The 27,088-nt window shown below is 43.2% G+C and overlaps 1 protein-coding gene across 9 annotated transcripts in view; it reads left to right on the top strand.

Annotated features, from left to right (window-relative positions):
- MRAP2 (melanocortin 2 receptor accessory protein 2) overlaps positions 1 to 27,088 on the top strand; it is an 82,422-nt gene that overhangs the window by 13,596 nt on the left and 41,738 nt on the right. The window contains exon 1 of one of the 9 annotated variants that reach the window (XM_069598340.1): positions 15,336 to 15,529. The exons of 4 other annotated variants lie outside the window; for them this stretch is intronic. The gene's annotated coding sequence lies outside the window, so the exon portion shown is untranslated. Of the gene's footprint in view, positions 1 to 15,335; positions 15,785 to 27,088 lie in introns of those variants that run through there. 4 more of the 9 variants (XM_069598344.1, XM_069598345.1, XM_069598341.1 and 1 more) reach the window with 4 other exon arrangements.

Genomic DNA, 27,088 nt, shown 5'->3' with positions numbered 1-27,088 from the left:
CTTTATAGGGAGATTAGACCAAGCTACCTTCTTTGTTTTCTGCAGGTATCTCTGTCCCCATAATGAGGAAAGTGAGTTGAAGACCTGCTGTTTAATCATATCCCCCTAGAGATAAAGTGGAAAGCCTTGGAAAGTGCCTTTCCCTTGGAAAGCCTGAGGGAACACTTTTCTGGGGAATCCATGCTGAGAGTAGATGTCACAGAGTCCATTCTTTTCAGCAAAGGAAAGAGCCATGGGACAAGATCTCCCAAAACAGCAGATATTAAAAAACAAACTTCTAATTCTTTTCTATTTGAGTTGAGAACACTTCTGCCTGGGAACTTTTTCCCCTTAATTATGTTCTGCATGCATGCAGAATTTGAGTTCCGCAAGTCACCATCACATCTTGTAAAAAGGAAGAAACCCAGCTCCAGAAAATATTGTTGGGCACAGAAGAAAACCACAGCATGGACACAAACTAGAGCGAGCAGCTTCATCGTCTCCCTGGGAGACATTCTAGTTTCATAGAAAGTCTATCGGAAGTAAAACCCACTCAGATCTTGGGGTGAATATTTTTGCAGGTTTTTTTTTTTTGAGGTATAGTTGATTTACGATGTTGTGTTAGTTTCTGGTGTACAGCAAAGTGGTTCAGATGTATATATACATGCACACACATATATACATGGTGGAGAAAATATAGATTATAACAAGACATTGAGTATTTCCCTGTGCTCTACAGTAGGTCCTTGCTGATTATCTGTTTTATGTATAGTTATGTGTATATTTTAATCCAGAACTCCCAATTTATCCCTTCCTAACTCCAATGTTCCCCTTTGGTAACTATAAGTTTGTTTTCCATATCTGTGAGTCTATTTCCGCTTTGTAAATAAGTTCATTTGTACCATTTTTTAGATTCCACATATAAGTGATATCAATGATATTTGTCTTTGTCTAATTTGCTTAATTTAGTATGATAATCTCTAACTCCATCTATATTGCTACAAATGGCATTATTTCATTCTTTCTATGACTGACCAATATTTCATTATATGTATATATCACGTCTTCTTGATCCAGTCACCCCTCGAAGGACATTTAGGTTGCTTCCATATCTTAGCTTGTAAACAGCTGTAAATAGTGCTGCTGTGAACATTGGGGTTCAAGCATCTTTTCAGATTAGAGTTTTCCCTGGATATATGCTCAGGAGTGGGGCTGCTGGCTCATACAGCAATTCTATTTTTAGTTTTTTTAAGGAACCTCCTTTCTGTGCTCCATGCTGCTGCTAAGTCACTTCAGTCATGTCTGACTCTGTGCAACCCCAAAGACGGCAGCCCACTAGGCTCCCCCGTCCCTGGGATTCTCCAGGCAAGAACACTGGAGTGGGTTGCCATTTGGAGGTTGTCCAAACTTATACTCCAACCAACAGTGTCGGAGGGTTCACTTTTCTGGTGAGTCTGCTTTGAAGTTGTTGTTCAGTCACTTGACTATGTCCAACTCTTTGTGACCTCATGGACTGCAGCACACCAGGCTTCCCTCTCCATCACTATCTCTCCAAGTTTGTTCAAACTCATGTCTATTGAGTCAGTAATACCATCCAGCCATCTCATCCTCTGTCATCCCCTTCTCCTTCTGCCCTCAATCTTTCCCAGAATCAGGGTCTTTTCCAATGAGTTGGCTGTTCACATCAGGTGGCCAAAGTATTGGAGTTTCAGCTTCAGTACCAGTCCTTCCTATGAATATTCAGGGTTGATTTATTTTAGGATTGACTGGTTTGATTTCCTCACTGTCCAAGGAACTCTCAAGAGTCTTCTCTGGAACCACGGTTCGAAAGCACCAGTTCTTTGGCACTTAGCCTTCTTTAAGGTCCAACTCTCACATCTGTGCATGACTGCTGCTTTGAAGTAGGCCATCCTTGATTCCACTTTTCATGTGACTCTGGAATTGAAATAAAATTATTTGCTACTTGTGAGGATTGCCTGGCTGATGCCTTGTTACCAATAGGAGTATAAACAGATTCATTGATTTGCCCAGAGCAAAAAATTGTTTACTTTTGGACTCAAAAGTCCAGACTCAAAATATCTTGTCTTTTCTCTGCAAGGCTGAGCCTATGGCCCTGTGATTACTGCCAACATCATGCATAACCAAGCCACTGCTGTTCTGCTGAGTATTTACTATGACAGACGGCATCTTAAACCCTTCACATAAGTGACCTTGTTCTAGTCCCAACAATTCTGAAGACAGTGTTTATCTTTACTTTGCAGATGAGATAACTGAGGAACAGAACAAGTGAGTGGCAGATCAGAGATTCTACCCTAGGTCTCTCTAACTCTAACCCTGGCTTCTCACCACCGGCTACATCATCTCTCCTTAACTGCTTGCTGCTGCTGCTAAGTCGCTTCAGTCATGTCCGACTCTCTGCAATCCCAGAGACGGCAGCCCACCAGGCAAGAACACTGGAGTGGGTTGCCATTTCCTTCTCCAATGCATGAAAATGAAAAGTGAAAGTGAAGTCATTCAGCTGTGTCCAACTCTTCATGACCCCATGGACTGCAGCTACCAGGCTCCTCCACCCATGGGACTTTCCAGGCAAGAGTGCTAGTGTGGGTTGCCATTGCCTTCTCTACCTTAACTGCTTGGAATCCACCAAACAACTTCTTTCCTTTCATTGGTCTTTAACATTTTTTTCTCAAGTGAACAAGGGTGAACAATTATTGGATTAGCCAAAAAGTTTCTTCTGGTTTCTCTATAAGATGTAACATAAAAACCCAAATGAAATTTTTTTCCCCCAAATCAATATTTTGACAGGGCACAGACACCAAATTTATTTATTTATTTTTTTAATTCTCCTGGGTTGAGACACAGTTTTGAAAGGTATGAGCCAGCTGTGTCCTCCTTTGCCTGGCAAATCAATAAAGCTATTTTTTTGTTTGTCCTTCTTTTTAAATTTATTATTAATGGGAGGATACTTGCTTTACAATATTGTGTTGGTTTCTGCCATATAACAACATGAATTAGCCATAGTATACCTATGTCTCCTCCCTCTTGAACCTCCCTCTCACCTCCCACCCCATCTGACCCCTCTAGGTTGTCACAGGGCACCAAATTTGAGCTCCTGCATCATACAGCAAATTTCCACTGGCTATTTAATTTTACATGTAGTAATATATATGTTTCAATGCTACTCTCTCGATCTGCCTTTTTTTTTTTTGCCAGAACACAAACACTGAATTTAGAACGGTCTTCGGGATTGAGCTTTTGCAGGTTATCCCATCTACCTAGATAGATGTATGTTTTACATTGTTTTCACCTGACATCCTTTCCTTTCCTTTTTCTCATATATTCTATACAGTATGTTATGTATAGTATAGAAATAAATTGGGTTGACCAAAATGTTGGTTCATGTTTTTCCATATGATGTAACAGGAAAAGCCAAATGAACTTTTTGGCCACCGCTATAGTATTTCTGGTCTTCCCTGGTGTCTCAGACAGTAAAGAATCTGCCTGCAGTGAGGTAGACCCAGGTTTGATTCCTGGGTCAGGAAGATCACCTAGAGAAGGAAATGGCAACCCATTCCAGTATTCTTGCCTGGGAAACCCCATGGACAGAGGAACCTAATGAGCTAAAGACCATGGGGTCGCAAAGAGTTGAACATGACTGAGTGACTAACACTTAGGCAAATTAGGCATAATATTTCTATTTATAAATATATGATATATTTATGCTTCTACATGTATGCATAGATACATATGTATACAAGTGTATACACAGTTGTTGTTCTGTAGCTCGATCATGTCTGACTCTTTGTGACCCCATGGACTGCAGCCCACCAGGCTTCTCTCTCCTTCACTATCTCCTGGAGTTTGCTCAAAGCCCTGTCCTTCGAGTTGATGATGGCATCCAACCATCTCATGCTCTGTCACCCCATTCACCTCAATCTTTCCCAGCATCGAGGTCTTTTCAAATGAGTCAGTATTTCGCATCAGGTGGCCAAAGTACTGAAGCTTCAGCTTCAGCATCAGTCCTTCCAATGAATATTCACTGTTGATTTCCTTTAGATTGACTGGTTTGATCTCCCTGCTCTCCAAGGTATTCTCAAGAGTCTTCTCCAGCACCACAGTTTGAAAGCATCAATTCTTCCCTGCTCAGCCTTCATCCAACTTTCACATTTGTAGGTGTAAATATATATATATATATCCTTTGCTACACTAGCTCTAATGTGGCTTTTTTCTCAGGTGATGAGGACTTGAAAAGGGAGCTTGCTGCCATCTTTTCACTAACTTCTCCCTCTAAACAGAGACCTTCTAGAAACCTGCCATGGAAAGATGTGCTTACTTTTCTTCATTTCCAAGGACAGAGAATGCCTGTGATGTCCTAACTTGTCCCAACCTGGACTCGACTTCTAGGTAATCCAGTGATAACAATGAAGAACTTAGTTGAACTACTGGAAAGTGAAAAGCCAGTATTTCATTAACCAGAACACACTGGACTCACTGAGAAAATAATCATGCAATTCTCAAAATAGTTAATGCTTGAAGATGGAGATAAGGTCAGACCCTTGCTTCATCCAGACATCAGTTTGATCCATGGACCAGCATGTCTGTTGTACCAAGCGTTTCTGATACCCAGATCCCTATCTTACCCTTCCAGTTTCTTCAAAGTCATACGAAATGATGTAACTTTCCATTTCTGAGTTACATAATTTCACAAGAACAGCATACTTGAAAAACACAATGTTAGAACAGCATCTGATATTGATGAGTTATGGTTCTTCACAGACAAACGCTGATAAAGCATGCACAATGTGCCAGGCATGAAGTTTTAAAACATGGATGAAATACAATGTCAGCCTTTGAGAACCTCATAGCTTAGAAACTGAAATATCTTAGGCTTGTAATGAGACTTCTTCTGAGGCTTAACCTCTTTCCTATGTTAAAAATGCAGTCATTTTCAGGGAATTCAGGACGTGTTGCCCATTTGGGTAGTCTGAGTTGGAACAGTAGAAATCCAGGCCCATGGGTCAGGACGCAGCTTGCATAGAGCACTGGGACAGTGGTTCTTGGGGCTTTGTTTTCCTCCCTCCCCACAACTCAGGTTGTGCTCCTGGGCCAGTCACTGGCCCCTCTAAGCCTTTACCTCCTCATGCACAATGGAGAGAATCCCTGCTCGATTCTCCTCATGCTGTCATTCTGGGGTCAAATGAGAAAAATCACACAGAGACCTCCCTGGTGGTCCAGTGATATGACTTCACTTTCCAGTGCAGTGTGTGAGTTCCATCGTTGGTCAGGGAGCTGAGAGCTGTCTTGTGACCAAAAACCCTAATATTAAAAATAGTCCACATCAAAAAAAGAAAATCTTAACAACAACAACACACACAGACACATAAAACCATTTTTGAAGACTGCATCAGGTATCTGTAAGCACTACGAAGGCTGGTTTTTAATTTTTTTTTCTGTTTTGCTCACTCTCGCATTCCTAGCATCTAAAATAATGCCCGAATCATGCTAGATGCATGATACAGACTTACTGAATAAATGCACTCTATTATAAAAGGACTTGCCTTGTCACTGTAAACTGTTCAAAATTATGGTAATTGATTCTTTTCTATATTACAAAAGGAAAAACTCATTTTGTGTAACTTCTAGAGTGACCATATCTCAGGGTGGGAAGAGATTTTATAGAACATCCAGTCTAGGCTTGCAGGGTGACTTGAATTCGCTTTGAGTCCTTGCTAGGGGCCTGTCCACCCTTCCACCCTGTTCCAGATCGCAGCCTTCAGATGGAATCTCTCCGCGTCGCGCTGCAGAAGTTCCCCTTACTCGGCAGAAACCTGCCTCCACCTGTGGCCACCCCTCTCCACCTCCACCTCCCCCAACTCTTCCCCTTTTACTTGGTAACGTTATATTATCATCCTTCCCTGCTCTCAGTTTTCTCATATCCAGGCTAAGTTGAGTAATTTCTCACTGATAAACTTAAGGTACTTCATAGCGACATTTCTTACTAATAAAACAACTAAACACAAAATAAAAACTCTTACTGGTACATTCTGCTCTTACCACCCACAGGCTCTTGCAAAGGTGGATGTTGCTGGCGCCACCTATTGGCAGCCATCTGAGAAATGTCTGCAAATGTAAAATACTCAATACATTTGTAGTTCCAGTACAGACAGAAAAATTGCTGTGAATTTTGTCATATCTGCTTTTATATAAGATATACACAAATATCATTACAGCAAAACTTATAATAGAAAAAAATCAGAATCTCCCAAACTATCAGTAATGAGATGAATTATGGTACCTGCTCAATGAAATATTGTAGCTATTAAAAGTGATGGTCCTAAAGATTATATAATAAAATATAAAATGCCTACAATATAATGGGGTTAAGTGAAAAAAAATTTACAAATTTGTAAAGACCATATGATTACTACTTAAACAGAATTGTAAACAGCCATGTTTCACTACAGTCTAAAAATAAGTGCAAAATGCCATCATTGGTAGTTTTATGGCAGTGAAGTTATATATGATTTTCCATTTTGTCTTTCTATAAAGTACTTCATAAAGTACTAGTGCTACTTTTAAAATCATAAAAATTTAAATGTTTTTACATATCTTTCAATATCTGTCTCTGACATTTTAGACAAAACACACATACCCAGATGTATATACATTCATGTACCACTTCCTTATTATTCATCTTCTTCACCTGGATTCAGTTTCTTATAAAATGTGGACATGCATTTTGATGGAGCCAGAAATATTAAGAATAGTTTTACTGGTCATTTGAGGAGAGGCAGAAGTAACGCTGAATGCTTTCAGTGCATAGCGGCATATGGCATCTGCCTATCCTTGTTAAGCATCAGTTTCCACATCTATAAAATGGGGCTGAGAATGACAGCAGCAGCTATTTCTTAGGATGATTGTGAGGATGGAAGGTGATGTCTCCAAAGCAGCTGGCACAGCATGGAGTAAGTGCTCTGAGCATTACTGGCTTCTGTTCTGCGGTGGTGGCTTAGTCACTAAGTCATAGCCAATTCTTGAGACCCCATGGACTGTAGCCTGCCAGGCTCCTCTGTCTGTGGGATTCTCCAGGCAAGAATACTGGAGTAGGTTGCTATTTCCTTCTCTTCTGAGATCATTGTAAAATTACAGTAGATTGAAATTGTGTCTCTGTGTGTGTGTGTAAGTGTGGATTGTCAAGGAAGGCTAGAGAGGAATGGGCCCAAGGGTGACAGGAATGTGACTGAGAGCTAGAGGCAGCCTCCCACAGCAGCTTCACCCAGGACCAGACTATCTGAAATTCCTGGGAGATGAGAGAAGAGCAGAGAGGGCGTGAACAGAGTGGCCAGTACTGGGCCAGCAGCACTTGTGAGTTTGCAGGAATTCAGTGAAAGCTGAGGGTAGGGGGTGCCCATTTGAGCATTGGCATTTTGGGGGACTGCTTCTGGGTCAGTACATGTTCTCTGACAGCAGGGATACACTGGCTTGGTCATGCATAAACCGAAACCAGATAAGGAGATCCTTCCTGTAAAGATGGTGAGTGTAAAATTCCCCTGAGGCCAAAGGACCAGGAAAAATGGTGGAAGGAAGGGGGGTTCCCTGAGAAGATGAAGCCACGAGGGGCTGCAAGACCTCTTCTTGTTCTCACTGGTAGGGTTGCTGTGCAAGTAGGCAGCATGCAGACAGAGAAAGCCATGCACATTTAAGGGCCACCCGCGCGACCATAGTTTCCAATATCATAGCCAGAGTCAGTATGCTTTTCCACTTTGGAATAATTCTTGCATGTGATACAATTTAAGGAAAAACAAGGAGCAAGTAGCCAAGACAAGCCCAATCTCTCTTTCTTATTTGCTGTCAGATTGGATCAGCCCAGAGTCAACAGACTGAATCTTCCTCATTATTGTGTGATAGTAAATGAATGAGCAGCCACCAGAAATTCACTCCCAAACAGTATGATTTGGAAAAAACGAAACATGTGAGCATCAGAGCCTCTGGCTGCAAGTTATCACCACAAGGCTACAGTTTTTCCCTGGGCCACTATCTCTCTCTCCCTGGCAGTGTAAAATGTATTCTAGTTAACATTTCAGAGCGGCTGGCAGCTCCATTGTCTTGATTGAATGCCAAACATGAGCTAAAATGCATTAACTGTTTTGTCTGCCTGGTGCCATGTCTGTGGGTGGACATCTTGTATCGTTCTGCTGGAGGAATTACAGGATTAACCAAAAGAGGAGAGCTCCAGACAAATGCTCAAGTCTCAGAAGAAAAGGAATGGGGTGGATATACCCAGAAGGGAGTCTGTGTGTGCATATGTGTACAGATGGCATTCCCTGGCCTGTGTCTGCTCCATGCAATAAAAGGGCACAGTTGGCAAGGGACAGCAGTTTATGTATTCTCAGAAACAACTGTGCCAGTTTGAAAAAAGCAACAGGATAACCAAGACAAGGCAATGAAATCCAAGTCAGGCAAAAAGGAAGGAAAAGGTGACAATTCTCAAATCACCTAAGAAAATTGGTGGAGCACACCTACCATGGCTGACTTGGGAGAGATTCTTTACTAGAACATGGCCAGCTACAGACTCAGAGAAGGCAATGGCAACCCACTCCAGTACTCTTGCCTGGAAAATCCCATGGATGGAGGAGCCTGTTAGGCTGCAGTTCATGGGGTCGTGAAGAATTGGTCATGACTGAGCGACTTCGCTTTCACTTTTCACTTTCATGCATTGGAGAAGGAAATGGCAACCCACTCCAGTGTTCTTGCCTGGAGAATCCCAGGGACAGCAGAGCCTGGTGGGCTGCCATCTACGGGGTCACACAGAGTCAGACATGACTGAAGTGACTTAGCAGCAGCAGCAGCTACAGACTGTGCTCCTCATGTTGTAGGTTTCTGAACATTCACTCTCCTATTTATTTTTGGGAACTTAATTGAACAACTATATGGAGGCAAGTTGTACTTTCTACTCCTTTGGATAACTTTGCATAGTGGAATGTGTGTGTGTATGTATGTGTGATTTTGCCTTTGATTTGAGGTTTTTTTAAAACCATGATTACATTTTCCTTTTTTTTTCTTAAATAGAAGAGTTTCTTATATTTTGCAATGAAGCAAAGAGTTGGCAAACAAATTACGGCTAGAGACAAATGACAAATTTTATACCATCTTTCTGATTAAACTACCAACTATTTGGAAAATATGTAATGTTTTTATGACAGATTATCTTTTCATTAACAGGATTAATACTGTTGTATCATACACTTTGACCTCTGAAAACAGTGTCGATATTTCATTCCCATCCCTTTCCTTCAGTTGTTCCTTGCCTCATTACTGAATTCACTCAACCTCCGCCAAGCTTTCCTCTCCCAGACACAGTAACTATTAGGGATGTGTCCTTCTCTGAGAGAGGTCTGGATTTTTACTGCTTCCTGCTGGCCCGTTGGCATGGATCCTGGCCAACCGGAAAATAAATGGAGCTGTCCCAGGTCTTGAGCCAACACTGAGCCCTGCCTGGAAGCCGCCCACCAGCCACGGCCAGGGAGCCACGCCTGAGTGCCTTCTTGACATTCCCCTAGGGCTTCCCTGGGGGCTCAGAGGATAAAGCGTCTGCCTCCAATGTGGCAGACCCGGGTTCAACCCCTGGGTCGGGAAGATCCCCTGGAGAAGGAAATGGTAACCCACTCCAGTATTCTTGCCTGGAGAATCCCATGGACGGAGAAGCCTGGTAGGCTACAGGCCATGGGGTCGCAAAGAGTCGGACACGACTGAGCGACTTCACTTTTCTTTTCCCTATCCCCTCTTCAAGGTCACTCCTCTGCAGTGATTTACCAAATGCTTCCAGGTTTTTCCCCCAGCTCATTCTGCTTCCAAATCTTTCCTTGTTGCTCAGACACTTGGGAACCCCCTTGCTGTGTTTCATTGTCATTTATCTTTTCCATGAGAAATTTCTTAACCAGACGTCATCATTTTGAACAGCTGGGAGGGAGTCTCTCTTACATGTTCTTATGTATCCATCCTTCCCTTCCCCAAAGTTCCCCATCCCCAGTAGGATTCAGGATAAAGCCATGGGCTAACCACTGAATGCACAAATGACTGAATTTCTCAAAGGTAATTCAGATAAAGTTTTTTTTTCTTTTTTTTTTTTTTGCCTCTGGCTGTTATTTTGATTGATTTTCTTACTCTATTCTCTAGTGTCTTATTTCATCAATGATTTTCTCTCTCAACTCTGCCTTCAACTTCTTTCTTCCTTCTGGGTCCTTGGTGTCAATCGATAAACAGGTTTAAGTCTCTTTCTTTGGAAATAGAATAAAGACAAAACACAGGCAACATTTCCCTTAACTCTGTATCCCATTCATTTGTGGAACATGTGTTACTGGACCTCCTATGTGTCAGTATTGCTGTCCGTGCCAGATGGAGACAGAACACCTGCTGCTCTCGTGGAGTCGTGAGGGTATGCAGATAATAAATACACCAACACACGAAGCTCTACCTGCAGCTCTACTATTCAAGGTGAGGCCATTAGGTGTCTTTGTCAGAAGACTTTCCCATCAGCCCTTCCTGAAGGCTGACATGCCTTGGTGACAGAGTGTAGGCTGGCTTTCAGTCTCCTGTCCCTTGGGTCTTCATAGGCCTGCACCAAGGTCCTCAGCAGTCCTACCACCCCTCCCCTCCTCCCCCCGCCCCCCCCCCCCGCTCCTCCCTCCCTCTCCTCCTCTACCCCTCCCCTCCTTAGAAGGGTAGGCTGCAACTGCAGCCCTTACTCCTGATCCAGCAGCAACCTGGTCTCAATTCCCACCGCGTGACCTTCATGCAAAGGTCAATGGTCTTCGGTTCTTAGTCCCATGACCTTGAGCCTTAGACCCTAGTGCTCATTTCTCCATTAGGGGTCACCTTCCTCCTCTCATCCACCCCTGATTTCTCTAGTTGCTTTTTCTCTGTCTTCTTCCCTTCCTCCCCTCCTTCCTGTCTAGCTTCCAGTACCAGCCCTCTGGTGTTTTCACTTCACATTCCCAGGGAGCAGTCTTACCCTTTTCACGGCTTTCAGCTCATCTCTCTGCTGATGAGTCCCTAGTTGTCTTCAGATCATTGTTCCCCTATTTCCAAGTTCTGGCATCATGGGCATGTGGCCAGCATGGGGTCTGGAACTCCACACTTCAGGGGCCTCATTTGAGATTTAATGCTCTGTGGTCACCATATTGGATGGCTTAAAGAACAAATTTTGTTCCCATAGTTCTGGAGACTGGAATGCCCAGATCAGGGTGCCTCTGGCTTGGTTTCCTCTGAAGAATGAAAAGAGAAGGTCTGTTCCAGGTCACTTTCCTTGGCTTCCAGAGGTCCATCCTCTTGCTGCCTCTTCCCATGGTGGTCCCTCTGTACACGAGTGCCCCTGGTCTCTCTCTGTGTCTTAATCTCTTCTTATAAAGATACCAGTCAGCTACCTGCTCCTTTTGTCTTGAGAGCATGCAAAGATGCTGAGAGGGTCAGGGTCCAGCTATCCTTGCCCAGGATTGGCAGCACCACTGCATGTTTTGAGGTGATTTGGCAGGGCTCAGCCTTACACTCCTGCCCAGGTATACAGAGCATCCTGGCTGATGTTGCAATCCCTTAGTAAGTTCCCCTTACCATGGCCTGTGGTCTGTGGATTGGACAGCTGGCCATGGTGAGGAGAACAGATTTCCCTACCTTCCAGCCGCAGATCAATCAGCCCCATTGAGACTCTAACTAAAGGTCACAAAACTCTCCTGCACAAAGTTTTTGTACATAGTCATCCATGATTTTATACATGTTCAGGGGATAATTGACTCCATGGAGCTAATGTGTGGACCATCTGTGGTTTGGCTTTGCTTACCTTTTCAGCCCCATCTCAGTACTCCTTCACTATGCTGCAGCCCTCCTGAATTACTGTAGCCCATCTCTGAATGCACATTTTCTTGCATGTTTCCATATTTTTGCATGTGCTCTTCACTCTTCCTACCATATTTCTTTAATATCATTCTATCAAACTATGATGTATCCTCCAAAATTAAAATTACATTTTATCTCAGTGAATCCCTATTGTCATCACCTAAGGTTCAACAAAGCACTCCTGTAGAGCCTCTATGCATCTCTTTTATAAGATTTCTATCACTAAAGTCTGGTTGTTTCCTGATCGGTCTGTCCCTTCTACCAAATTGAAAGCAGTTTTGAGGGCAAGACTATGTTTTAACCACCTGTCATTTCCTCCGCACCTGCTGCAGAGCTGAGTACAGTAAATAGAAACGTGTTGATCACTCAAGGTATGAACACATGTGTGAATACATGACTGAATGAGGAGATGCATAAGTTTGTGGTGAAGGGTGTGTACTTTGGAGTTAAACAGCCCTGGGTTTAAATCTCAGCTCTAAATCCCCTTGGTTTAAATCTCAACTCTAGTCTCATGACCCTGGGGACATTACTCATAAACTTCAGTTTTTCCCACTTCAAAATGGGGCAAATAGAATTGACTTCAAAGTAAACTGTTGTCAGTTTGTATTGACAGACAACAGCTATGGCTATACATAAGTCCTATCACTAAATTTCTGTCAGCTTGAAAGGTGTTATGGAATGAAGTGACAAAATTAAGGGACAGTGGACAGAGAAAGACAAATACTGTACAATATCAGTTATATCTGGAATATAAAAAGTACAACAAACTAGTGAATATATTGAATAACAAAAAAGAAACAACTCACAGATACAGAGAACAAACTTGTGGTTACCAACAGGGAAGGGGAAGGGGCAAGACAGGCATAGGGGATTAAGAGGTAAAATCTTTTATATATAATAAGCTACAAGGATATATTATACAACATGGGGGAATCAGGCAATGTTTTGTAATAACTATAAATGGAGTATAATGTTTAAATATTGTGAATCAGTATACAATTTACCTGTAACTTACATAATATTGTACATTAACTATATGTCAATTTAAAAAGGGAAAATTAAGCTTTATTATTCTAGATTTATTAACAAAAAACTCATTAAATGTCTGCTGGATACAAAGCACTAAGCTGGGACTTGTGGAGAAATTTAATATAAAACAAGCCTATGGAGGAATAGGAGGAGCTGATTTTAGAGTTAAACTCTAAAATGACAGGTACTATAAAGAGGGATCAGATTTTAGAATAAGAGTTTGTTTGTAGCTGGGGCAGTGAGGAAGGCTTCCTAGAAGAAGTGGCATTTGAGATGGACCTTGAAGAAAAGGAAGAAGATATTGCTGGCACTGGGAGAAGGAAGAAGGAAATAGATGCAGCCACAGGGAGGCATGAACTATCAATAACCTCAGATACACAGATGACACCACCCTTATGGCAGAAAGAGAAGAAGAACAAAAGAGCTTCTTGATGAAAGTGAAAGAGCAGTGAAAAAGTTGGCTTAAAACTCAATATTCAAAAAACTAAGATCATGGCATCTGGTCCCATCACCTCATGGCAAATAGCTGGGGAAACAATAGAAACAGTGAGACTTTATTTTCTTGGGCTCCAAAATCACTGCAGATGGTGATTGCAGCCATGAAATTAAAAGACACTGCTCCTTGGAAGAAAAGCTAAGACCAACCTAGATAGTATGTTAAAAAGTAGAGACATTACTTTGCCAACAAAGGTCCATCTCCATCTAGTCAAAGCTATGGTTTTTCTAATAGTCATCTATGGATGTGAAAGTTGGACTATAAGGAGGGCTGAGCATCGAATAACTGATGCTTTCGAAATGTCTTGTTGGAGAAGACTCTTGAGAGTCCCTTGGACTACAAGGAGACCAAAGCAGTCAATCCCAAGGTAAATCAATCCTAAATATTCATTGGAAGGACTGCTGCTGAAGCTTAAACTCCAATACTTTGGCCACCTGATGTGAACAACTGATTCATTGGAAAAGATCCTGATGCTGGGAAAGATTGAAGGCAGGAGGGGACGGGGACAACAGAGGGATGAGATGGTTGGATGGCATCACTGACTCAATGGACAAGAATTTGAGCAAGCTCCAGGAGTTGGTGATGGACAGGGAAGCCTGGCCTACTGCAGCCCATGGGGTCGCAAAGAATCAGACAAGACTGAGTAACTGAACTGAGTTGATGGGGAGGCAGAGATGCTCAGGAGCGAAACGGGACCTCTGCCATCCCATTGTTGATATTGCTCCCCCTGAATGCTGCAGTTTCAGCCTCGGAAACTAAGGGTTAGTGGCCCTTTTCAGACGATAAGATATGCCCTTGTTTTCAGGAGTATTTGGCCCTCTGCCCGAGAGAGGCCACCCGACTCTGACAGCTAAAGCAGAGACAGGCCTGTCTGCAACGTGTCTTCTCAGCAGTAGTCATTCTGAGGCTCCGTGCTCTGATTGGATTTGCCGCCTCCTGTACCATCAACAGGGCGGTACCGGCTCTTCTGCCTGGGTGATGGATTACTTTCCGGTGACCAGGAATGTGTAACCAATATGGAGCATTACGGAAGGACTAGTGCATCTCATCACAGATGGTCATATTATGCCATTTAGAATTAAATTTCCTATGGCCAAGGTTGAGGAATATAGCTGGAAGGATGGTTTGCAAAATACTTCATTTTACATGGAGTGATGAAACTAGCTTTAAAAAAAAAAAAATCAGCTGTCATTTCCAGGAATCCTTTTCTGGCACCAAGAGATGGAGTTAATCAGAATCAGGAACCTGCCTGCCTGCTGCTCTCGCTGCATTTACCCCACTGCAATACAGCGCTGGTTCCACTTGGCTTCCAGGGCGCCAGGCCTCCTGAGCTTGAAGGCAAGCCCTACCAGGAGGTCCTCTCCAATCCCCTGCTTTAATACTGCATCCCTCATCATCAACATTCTCTGTCCTTTTCCTGAGTTATTTCTTCTCTACAACACTTGTCGCAATCCAATACAGGACACGTTCTTATATGTTCTGTTGATTGCCTGTCTTTTCCCTAGAATATAGACCCCAGGGGGCTGCTTTCCATCGCCCGAACAGTGACCCGCATGGAGTAAGGGCTCAATAAGTATTTACTGGAAGGCAGGAGCGAATTAGGTCTCTAACTTAAAACCACTCCTGTTTCACTCCCATCTTTGGGGGGCCCTGTCTGGCAGACCCGGTGCCAGCAGGCATGAGGAGATCAATTTCAGGTATTAAAGTAGCTCAAGATGGACAGTCCCAGCGTAACTGAACCTGAACCCAGTACTGAGGATTTTTCCTAACCCCCTCCTAGACTGCCTCACTCCTAGCTCAGTTCGCGGGCTCTGGTTACCTAAAGTTGGCCAACCGGGCGCACTGCCGAGCCCCGGGAGGGCTAACAATGCGCTCGGGTCCTTTTCCCTTCCTCGCGACAGGCTGTCATCCAGAAGGTGTGTGAGTGCCACCCCCCAACCCAGGGCACAGAGCGTTCGGCAGAGCTAGCTCCTCCAGCGGGGCGCCCTTGAACTCGGTGGGGGTGGAAGGGACGGCCCCACGCCGCCTCCGCCGCAGGTCTGGAGCGCGCGTCCCCGCCGCACCGCAGCGCCGGGAGCGCCTGGCCGGCCAGACAGCTGAAGGCGGCGGCTGCGCTCACGCACCTTGCAGGAGCTGGTAACAGCGGGCGGCGCGGGACTCTGGGGCCTTGAGGCTCTGGCTCCCACGGACGGTCGGGCTTGCTGAGGTTGCAAGGGGATGGTCTGAGTGGAAGGGAGTGGGCAGGAGAGATCTGCTGCTCGAGGGTGCCCGGGGCAAAAGTGCAGACGCGTGGAGTGGACCCAAATACAGAGCCTTCCTGGAAGCGGGTTGCTGTGCGCGTCCTGCCGGAGGGCGTCCGAAAAAGCAAGGAGCGCGGCGCCTGGGGCTGGGGTGGGTTTCCTCCTTTCGCTTGCACTCAATGATAGGTGATACCTTCTCCCGCCGGGGGGCAGAACTTTCGTTGTTCTGGCGGGCCAGCCCGGATGTCCCCAGCAACCGAGAGAGCCCCCAACCCGGGCGCGGGAGACCTGCCTGTCCCGGCGGAACGTGCGGCCCTCGGCTCCCGGGTGCGCGCCCCTGGCGGTGGGCTGGGCTCCCGGAATAACGCGGGTTTGACTGTTGTTAATTCATTTTGCTTGTGCCTAGGCGCCTGCCTGCAGGTCATTCTACTGTTTAGAGGGAAATACCGCATTCCGGTTTTTTCCCCCTTTTTTTCATCGTTTCTGTGTAATTAATTGAGGAAGACGGAGAGTCGCCTCATTAGAAACTTGTTCGGAGGCTTTGTGGTTTCCGCCGCGGTTTAGATGACACGGGTAATCGCAGCTGATACTCCGGATTTCATCTAACAAAATCGAAGCCTGTGATGGTGTTCTAAAAGCAAAGGTAGCTTGGGGAAAGTCTCCCTGCTACTCCAGGGAGGAGAAGGGAACTCCCGCGTATAAATTAATTCTGATAAAATCCCGAAGGTAAACAGTAATATTTCCAGTTTACAAGTGAAGAAAATTAGGTTGAGATATTAAATAAGTTTTCCCAGCCAAATCCGCCAGTTAACAGTGGGGAGGCGAGGTCTGGAATCTAGGATTGTGATCCAGTGGGAGCGCATCACCTAAAACGCAGGCAAGAAAGGCCAAGGCCACAAGGATAAGGTCCAAAGTGCAGGAGAGGCAGCCAGGTGCTGGGGCGCCTGGCAACAAACAGCTGTGTTCTTGTCAGGAAGATTACCCAGTGTTTATGAAAGATGAGGTGATATTAACAGGAGACAGGGAAGGCAGTGTCCTCCCAGTCTGTCTCCTTCCTTTCAATAAAGGAAGGGCAGCCCAAACCCCTATAAGAGGATCCGGAAACCCTGAAACTGAGCTGAGGTTCAAGTAGCAGGCATCCTAGCTCACAGTCCCTCAGAGCAGGCTTGAGAGATGGTAGCCGAGCCGGTAGACTTCAAAGAAGGAAACACTGAATCCTGGCAACCCTCCAGAACAAATTCTTAGAGAAGCTAGCTCAAGAGCACCTGGGAAAGGATTTACAAAATCAGTGTATGCCAAATGAACTTTTTTCTCTCTTCTAGCAACCTAGAGGGGCTGCAGATTGGGGCATGCCATATCTACTAGTGTTTTTCAGCTGTAGGTTGTGACTCATCAGTGGAATGCTATCAGTGTAGTGAGTTGCACCAGCCTTTTTTAAAACGTGAAATTCAATAGAAGGGATGAGAAAGGATCAGAGTGCACTGTATGTACAAGGGCAAGTATTGGGTTATGAATTGTGTGTGTGTGTGTGGGGGGGGGGGTGTGGTTTATCCCACTGCCTCTGCATGGGTGTGCATACCTAACCCCGGCTGCCCTATTGTTCCTTCCAGGCTAATTACTCTGCTCATCATGGGGTCATCTTTTACTTTGCAAATAATATCATCAGCATCTTCTGGAAAATGTAGCCTTCCTCCTGCCCATTTCTCTAGGTCCCCAGGTGTTGAGGCATTTTACCAATCAGAATTCCTCTCCAAATCCTTTATTTTTGATCTTCTAATGTTGTGGGTCTGATGACAGCTTGGCTGTGTGCTTCCTGCTGCACAGCTTCCTTTGGTCCTCACAGCTAGGTGGCTGTAGTTGTTTACATTTTACAGCTAGGGACCTGTGAATAAGTCAGTCACTGCCTCCCACCCCCATCATAGATGTGTGCCCCGCCTTTACAGAGGCATACTCTCCCTTAGGATAAGGTGTGGGAAGAGTGGACACACCACAGGGCTCCATCTCTACACCTCCCTGGTGTTACTCATCATGAGACAGATATAGAGGGGACATTTTTCTGTAGGATTCTCTATAAGACCCATCTCCAGGCAAGAGATATAATGTTGAGCTCACAGTGTAGTTGAAGGTCTTCTTCTGCATTTGGGATCAAAGAATCAATGAAAAAAAGGAAAGGATGGGGTGGTTCCGCTAAGCTGCAGTTCATGTGAAAGAGGTAACCTGAGGGTCTTAGTGGCCCACCAGGCCAACATGAACCTGTGTGAAGTAGCTGCTCAATAGCAAACATGGGTTGCAGTGATGAGAACAGGCTTTAAAAAAGAAAACAAACAAAGCAAATAGATATTTATATGGAGCTGATTATGTGCCAGGTAGAGTTGTAAGTGCTTCACAGTTGTTTTCTCAATCCTGTCTCACCCTCATGAAGTAGGGAATATGATTATCACTGTGGACTTTAAAGATATTCACAACCTAAAAGTTGAGAGTTATGTTTAATTGGTGGAAATTTTAATTGGTGGAAATTTTTAGGGCTTAAGTCTGGGAGGCAGCATTTCAAGTAACCCTGAGAGAACTGCTCTGAGGAGGTAGCATGGGGGGCAGGTTATATAAAAGTTTTGCAACAAAGAGCAGATAGTCAGAATATCAAAAGATGATTTTTTTTCCAAGTTTTATTTTGCTTTTATTGTTGCATGTGGTAGATACAAGAAGCATAACTTTAAAAGCACTGTAATCTCATTCTCTCTCTTTTTTTTTTTTACTTTACAATATTGTATTAGTTTTGCCATACATCAACATGAATCCACCATGGGTGTACATGTGTTCCCCATCCTGGACCCCCCTCCTACCTCCCTCCCCGTACCATCTCTCTGGGTCATCCCAGTGCACAAGCCCCAAGCATCCTGTATCCTGCATTGAACCTGGGCTGGCAATTCGTTTCTTATGATATTATACATGTTTCAATGCCATTCTCCCAAATCATCTCACCCTCTCCCTCTCCCACAGAGTTCAAAAGACTGTTCTATACATCTATGTCTCTTTTGCTCTCTCGCATACAGGGTTATCATTACCGTCTTTCTAAATTCCATATATATGCATTAGTATACTGTATTGGTGTTTTTCTTTCTGGCTTACTTCACTCTGTATAATAGGCTCCAGTTTCATTTACCTCATTAGAACTGATTCAAATGTATTCTTTTTAATGGCTGAGTAACACTCCATTGTGTATGTGTACCACAGCTTTCTTATCCATTCATCTGCTGATAGACATCTAGGTTGCTTCCATGTCCTGGCTATTATAAACAGTGCTGCAATGAACATTGGGGTACACGTGTCTCTTTCAATTCTGTTTTCCTCGGTATGTATGCACAGCAGTGGGATTGCAGGGTCACAAAGCAGTTCTACTTCCAGTTTTTTAAGGAATCTCCACACTGTTCTCCATAGTGGCTGTACTAGTTTGCATTACCACCAACAGTGTAAGAGGGGCTTCTGCACAACAAGGGAAACTATAAGCAAGATGAAAAGACAGCCTTCAGAATGGGAGAAAATAATAGCAAATGAAGCAACTGACAAACAACTAATATCAAAAATATACAAGCAACTCCTGCAGCTCAATTCCAGAAAACTAAATGACCCAATCAAAAAATGGGCCAAAGAACTAGATAAACATTTCTCCAAAGAAGACATACAGATGGCTAACAAACATATGAAAAGATGCTCAACATCACTCATTATCAGAGAAATGCCAATCAAAACTACAATGAGGTACCATTTCATACCAGTCAGAATGGCTGTGATCCAAAAGTCTACAAGCAATAAATGCTGGAGAGGGTATGGACAAAAGGTGATTGTTAATTAAAGAACATTAATATCCCAAGTTAAGGAATTTAGTGCTTTTCTATGTATGGGAAGATGCAAGAGTCTGGGCTTACTGAAATCATTCCTTTGATATGCACCTCAGCTGTCTGGGACCAGTATCCTGTGTTTTTACATCCCAGTTTTCCTCAGGGCTCACCATAGGAAGTGGCTACTGGCTGCTAGATGGCAGGACTTTTCTTTCCTGACTTTCCTTGGGCTCACCAACTCACCATCTGTGGTGGCTGCAATCGCTGATGACTGTGACATCCTTGTTTTCTGATATGGCAGGAAAATACTCCATTTCTCGTCACCATTCCTATTTAACAGATGTTGAGACTAAGGCACAGAAGGATTAAGAAATTAGTTGAAGATTATATAGGCAGCAAGTATAGAGCTGGGGTTACAGCCTGGGCCTTACCAACCTGTGACATTCAAGCCAGAGGATCTGGGAACCACTCTACTCAGGGTCACATCCTGGGTGGCTCCTTTATAGAGGACAGAGACCGACTTCAGAGGGTCCTGAGGAAGGTGATGGGGTGATGAGGGTCTGAGTACCAGGCTGTATGAGGAACAGGGAATATTTTTTTTTTACCTGGCAAAAAAGCAGCCTTGGCCAGTTCTGAGGACATTCCTCAGATATCTGAGGAAGAGAAAGTAGGTTTGCTTCCAGAAGTAGATCAAGCTAGTGCTGGGGGATCTGTCAGGACTGGGGAGGGGATTGCCCCCTGAGTGAAGGGGTGTCAGATTTCATTACTCAGTGCCCTTTCGTATGTTCAAATTCCTCAGTTTTATTAGATCTATACCCTGGTGGCTCAGACGGTAATCTGCCTTCAGTGCAGGAGACCTGGGTTCAATCCCTGGATCAGAAAGTGGGTTGCCATTTCTTCCTGGATCTTCTCCTGAAGAAAGGATGGCAACCCACTTTAGTATTCTTGCCTGGAGAATTCCATGGACAGAGGAGCCTGGCAGGGCTATAGTCCATGGGGTCATAAAGAGTCAGACACGACTGAGTGACTCACACACACACACACATATAAGAGAAAAATAAGCTTCAGTAACTAACTGGAAATGAACAGACTCTCCTAGACATCCATGTGTGCCTACAAAAATAAAATAGGAACCAAATTAAAGTTCTGAACAAGGCATATGTTCAAATTATGTGCAATTTCAAAGGAAAGGGCAAGACCAAGAAGTAGAAATTCCAGTGTAGATATTTGAGAACTTTTCATGATTTCCAAATCTCATTGGCCACTTCCAGAACAGAAGTTCTTTGAGAGCAGAGGCTTTGTTAAAAAGATTTCTTCAAAGAGATATACTGGTACTTCCTTCACCCCAGACATAATGTGAGGGGCTGTCATGGGATTACGAGTCTAGCTGTACATGCATTTAGGGTTCAGTGGTGGCCTAGGCTGCAGGATCACCTGCCTTCCCAGAATTTGTCAGGGCAAAAGATGCCCAAGGATTTCCTGAAGACCTGCTGGGGCCTTGTGGAGAGATGATTGGCCTGGGTCCACTCCAAGTTCAGCCCAAGTGTGAGGGCAACCCCAGCAGCTAGTGTTTCCAGGAATCTAGAGGCTAAGATAGGAGTAAGCCATCAGTAGAAGAAAAATGAGTACATGAAATCACCCATGTATAGAGTGTAGGATATGACAGCCACGAGAAAGAATGAAATAGGATTTTCAGGAGCATAGCTAAAACTATGGATGATCAAACTAAGTAAAGAAAGTCAGAACCAGGAATATGGCAGGAAATATTCCTTTTCCAGAAAGGAAACAAGAAACATGGCAGGAAATACTCTATTTGTCAAGAAAGAAAAATATCATATTACTTATAGATGGAATCTAAAAATAGTAAATTAATTGAGAAAACATAAATGGACTCAGGGACTTAAAAATCAAACTTATAGTTACTAAAGAGGAAAGAAGGGCACAAGGGGTACATTAGGAGGTTGGAATTAACAAATACAAGTTATTACATATAAAATAGTCAATAACAACCTATGTATACCAAGGGGGAGATCTATCAACATTCTGTAATAACCCATATGGGAAAAGAATCCAAAGATGAACAGATAGATGTGTATGTATAACTGAGAAAGTTTCTTTCTGTACATGTACAACACACACAACATTATATGTCAGTGTTAGGACAGTAAACAATAAAAAAAGTTAATTTAATAAAAAAAGGAGGGAATGAGACATAAGCTTTTAGAAAGTCATCATTAGAAAGTATAACTTTCCTGCTGCTCTGTCTTAAACTATTGCTTTAGTTTAAATTTCCTTTTCTGTGGAACAGAGATGGAAATACCTGCTCCCACTCCTTTCTTGCTTATTAAAAGATTGATTCAGCTCCAGGCTGTAAGGAACGGTGTGGGCTGCTTGGAGACAGATTTTGGGGATTTGTTCTGGCACATTTCACTCTAATTTACAACCCCCAAACAGGACTTCCACAGCCCCTCCACTTGCTTTGACCTTGGAGGGATGAGAAGCTGGCCAGCTGTTGGGCATACAGAAAGAGAAAGGACGTCAGCCGTCCCCAGGTTGCTGCAGGAGTCCAGCATGTAACAAGCCTAGCTGGCATAGGCAGGGGATTTATTGTTATAACCAGGTTGGAGTTTCTTTTGTCTCCAGGCAGCACACTTTAATTCTTAGGAGACTTTGAAGTGGTTGCTTGAGTAGAAAAGTCCCCAGGATTCTGCTCAAGTGTTAGTCTGAGGATGGGAAGGATGAGTCCACTGAATGCTATTTTAAGGAGCAGCGGAAGAGAAAAATGAAATTAACATTTCATCGGGTCCCATAAATTGTGCCAGCTCAGAGTGTGTGTTACATATGCTTCAGTGGAAATAGTAAAGAATAGCAGCCTATACTTGATGTGTACTTCAGACAAAGACTTTGAAAGGAAAAAAGGAAAGGAAATGTTTACTTGCAAGAGAATTCAAGGGAGCCAGGCTTCAGAAGATTGGGTCATCAAATAAAAACTTGAAGGAAAATGCCCCCAGGTAGTTTCCAGGATTCTCAAATGCACATAGTCTGTTGTTCATGGTTGAAAACAGCTTTCTCACATGATGGTCATATTCCCCGAAGTCATGATTTATCTTCAGACATTCCCATGGCAAGCAATCAGAGGGAAAAAATTTTTTTAGGGAGTCTAGGTTTACAGGACCTTTTCAAAGTTTTATGATTTTGGAGACCAAAGCCCCAGACAGGATGGTCATGTTATTTTTGGCTTATTTCAGGGTGCAAAGTGATTTTTTTTAAAAACGGGAGTATATTAAGTTCTTGGTCCCATTGGAAAGAAAGGCAGGTATGCATGTTTGCTTCCTCTCTTTGCCAGGGTGAGTCTTCAGTCCATCATGGTGTTCCTGAGATGTGAAGTAAAAAACAGAAGTTGAGAATCTTTGAGCTGCTAAAGTGGATGTTTCTGTCTGTTTAACTGTTGCACATGTCCATGTTACCAAGAGCTATGTAATTGCCCCCTGACTAGAGAACATTGGTAAATTTCATAACCCTTTAAATTAAAATAACTTATAAGCTTCAAATGATTATTTTCCCTAAAGGTGCATTTGTTTTCCTCGGCCAAAACGACCATTAAAGGCAAGGACGGGGCAGCTAGGGGAGCTGCTTCTTTAAATACTGGTTCTGAATTCCCCTGGTTGACCAAGGTAAAAAACTAGGAGATAAGTGATGGTAATAATTATAAACATAACCTGTCTTTCTACCAACCCTTTTGTAGATTTCCCCAGAAAATATAATTCTATCTTCTGTGAAAAACAAAGCAAAAACCAACAACCAAAAACCCACAGAAATTTAAGAGGCAGATCTGAAAATCTGGAAACTACTAGAAACTATATCTTGTAAACCTACGTACATTCCTACCTATGCTTCTTTAAAATTTGCACTAAATTGCCACCATAGGCAAGGAGAGTTAACTCATTTTTCTGGGAGTCTGAGCGCCGAAGAATTGATGCTTTTGAACTGTGGTGTTGGAGAAGACTCTTGAGAGTCCCTTGGACTACAAGGAGATCCAACTAGTCCATTCTGAAGGAGATCAACCCTGGGATTTCTTTGGAAGGAGTGATACTAGAGCTGAAACTACAGTACTTTGGCCACCTCATGCGAAGAGTTGACTCATTGGAAAAGACTTTGATGCTGGGAGGGATTGGGGGCAGGAGAAAAAGGGGACGACAGAGGATGAGATGGCTGGATGGCATCACTGACTCGATGGATGCGAGTCTGGGTGAACTCCAGGAGTTGGTGATGGATAGGGAGGCCTGGCATGCTGCGATTCATGGGGTGACAAAGAGTCGGATATGACTGAGCAACTGAACTGAACTGAACTGAACTGAAGTGGAGCCCAAGGTTGCCAGAAGCAAGTCGATGTTTATATTGAGCTTTCATTTGCTATTTGTAGTTATTTTGCAACATGTTTAATATTAAAATGTCCTCTACATTTTCTCTTAAAATTGATGCTCCAGAAGGTTGAACCAGGTGGGACACAAGACTCTGGGGCTTTTTGCCACCATTGGTCCTAGGAGCCAGTAGGTCATTAGAAAGTTTAGCTTTGATGGTGCTCTGTCTCCAGCTCTTAAACCACTGCTTTAGTTTAAATTTCCTTTTCTGTAGAACAGAGATGGAAATACCTCGTCCCACTCCTTTCTTGCTTATCAAAAGATTGATTCAGCTCCAGGCTGTAAGGAACAGGGTGCACTGCTTGGAGACAGATTCCATCAGCAATAAATACAAAGTCAGTCTGTTTGCCAAATCATCCTCCAAGTGATTTAAGACACAGCCAACCTCGTGCTCCTTAGACTTATTGTGCCAAGTGTTTCAAAAACTCCATTAATTAAAATGGAAAGGGTGGTTGTCTTCCTATCGTCATTAAAATGGTAATTCACCTGGCCATGATGCTTTCTAATAGCATCTATATAAATCAGTATGATGGTTTGTGAGAGGCACTAACAGAATCTGATTTATACTCTTGTTATTAAAATGAGAGCTTCAAGTAATCCATGTGATGGGACTGAAAAAAGGAAGAGAGTCCTCAAGGACTGAGAAGCTTGGACAGAATCCCCTGGAGGAAATGATGACTGATTTCCACCCTCATAGGCCAGTGGGAAGCTGGAGAGCAGGAGATGGCAGTCCAGGCTGGCAGGTGGGCCAGAGTGGGCAAAACCTCAGAGGACCATCTCTGAGGGTCCCCTCACCCCAGCGTCCTCTGTCATAATGAGTCCTTCTGTTTCTTCAAAGTTTGTTTGTTTGTTTAATGTGGACCATTTTTAAAGTCTTTGTTGAATTTGTTGCAATATAGCTTCTGTTTTGCATTTTGGTTTTTTGGCTGGAAGGCATGTGGTTTCTTAGCTCCCTGACCAGGGATCTAACCTGTACCCCCTGCAATGGAAGGCAAAGTCCCAGACCCTGTACCACCAGGGAAGTCCTGATAGGTCCTTCCTTTCTTAATGACTGTGTTGTACCTGTTATCTGTTTCATCAGGTTGCTGTGATGTTTCTTATCGTGTGTGTGTGTGTGTGTTTGAGAGGGTGAAATTCAACAGAGGAGAGCATGGTTCTAAACTCAAACCTGCATTCACTGAATTCCTTGTGGGTACAGCCCTTGACTTTTCAACCCCCGCTAAATCGTTCAACATAAAACTCACAGTGTTTAGAATGTATTTATTGAGCTGAATTGACTCATCCTAATTTTAACATGTTCATGTTCTTTCTCCTTGAGGGGCATGTTAATAAGAATCTGATCAATGTATTGGTTGACATTGTCATATACTGGAATAGGTTTTCTTTCTGAAAATGTGTGTTATTTAGTGCCAGTAAGAGTGATTGGTATAAAGTAAGTTATTCTTAAGGGCCTTTCTAGGACAGTTTATCTAATTAATTCATCAAAGAAAACATCAGTTTTAAAAAATTAATTTCAAAAAATTAAATTCAGCACCTTTATCTTTTTTTAAATTTATTTATTTTAATTGGAGGATAATTTCTTTACAGTATTGTGGTGGGTTTTGCCATACATTGACTTGAGTTGCCCATGGGTGCGCATGTGTCTCCCCATCCTGAATCCCATTCCCACCTCCCTCCCCACTGCATCCCTCTGAGTTGTCCCAGAGCACCAGCTTTGAGTGCCCTGCTTCATGCATTGAACTTCAGCAGCCATATTCTTATGCTAGGACTGCTGTAACAAAATACCTGAACCTGAGTGGCTCTAACAATAGAAATTAATTTCCCACAACTCTTCTGACTGGAAGTCCAAGATCAAGGTGTCAGCAGAGTTGGTTTCCCCCAAGGACCACAAGGGAAGGATCTGTTCCAGGCCTCTCTGGCTTATAAATGACCATCCTTTTGCATCCTCGTCACGTGGTGGGCTCTGTCTACACCAGTGCTCCTGGTGTCTCTCCTTAGGTCCTGATCTCAGCTTCTTATAAGGACACCAGTCAGATTGCATTAGGGTGGGCCCTAATGCAGTCCAACTTAAGAATCTCTTTAAAGATTGTTTCCAAATATAGTCACTTCCAAAGGTACAGGGAGGGACTCTGTTGGTGGTCCTATGGTGAGGACTTTGCCTTCAAATGCAAAGAGTGCAAGTTTGCTTTGTGGTCAAGGAGGTAAGATCCCACATGCCTCTGGGCCAAAAACTTAAAACAAGAGCAATAGTGTAACAAATTCAATAAAGATTTTTAAAATAGTCCACATTAAAAAAAAATCTTAAAAAAAAAACGCACAAAGGTATTGGAAGTTAGGGTTTCAACATATGAATTTCAGGGGACAGAACTCTAATAGCATCTTATTCATGCTGCATTACACACACACAACACACATACATCATTGAGTGTGTGATGCAAGTGGAAAGCAACTAGGTATTTTATTATGTTCTAGAGTCATAGATCTGGAAGGAAATTTCACTACATCTTTTTTTAGTCCTTTTCCTTTGCTTTCAGAGAGTGAATATGTAAGCCATTCCAGTAGCTATCACACAAGTGCAGTTGACAGAGGCAAGACCTGAAAGGAAATGTCTGTTTGCTATAAAAATACCGGTGCCAGTCTTCCAGCTCTCTTTCCTTGCAGAGAACTATTTTTATTGTGAGATTATATCTCTCCTCCTTGGAGGGTGCTTAAAATAACTTTTTGTCTATGAAAGGATCATTGTTAATGATAGTTGTTTTGTTTTGCTTTTTTTTTTTTTTTACAAATTTCCTTATTTGGCAAAAAAAAAAAAAAATATATATATATATATATATACACACACACATACTGGCATCCCTGTTTTCCAGGTCCATGAAATACAGCTGGTCTCCAGGAAACATTTCCCAGAGACTAGAGCCAATTTTATGAGATTGAGGCACTTCCTTTTGGTCCTGGGGAAGCAACTGGCTTTACATGTAATCCATGAGAAGGCCCTGGATGCTTTGGAAGGATAACTGGTGGTGGACTTTATCCTGAAATGTAGCAGGCTAGTGTGATAAGATGCTTACTCCTTGGAAGAAAAGTTATGACCAACCTAGATAGCGTATTCAAAAGCAGAGACATTACTTTGCTGACTAAGGTCCGTCTAGTCAAGGCTATGGTTTTTCCTGTGGTCATGTATGGAAGTGAGAGTTGAAC

The sequence above is a fragment of the Ovis canadensis genome, chromosome 8 (assembly GCF_042477335.2).
Source record: "Ovis canadensis isolate MfBH-ARS-UI-01 breed Bighorn chromosome 8, ARS-UI_OviCan_v2, whole genome shotgun sequence".
Taxonomy (NCBI): Eukaryota; Metazoa; Chordata; class Mammalia; order Artiodactyla; family Bovidae; genus Ovis; species Ovis canadensis.
This window is presented reverse-complemented; position numbering and strand designations above follow the sequence as displayed.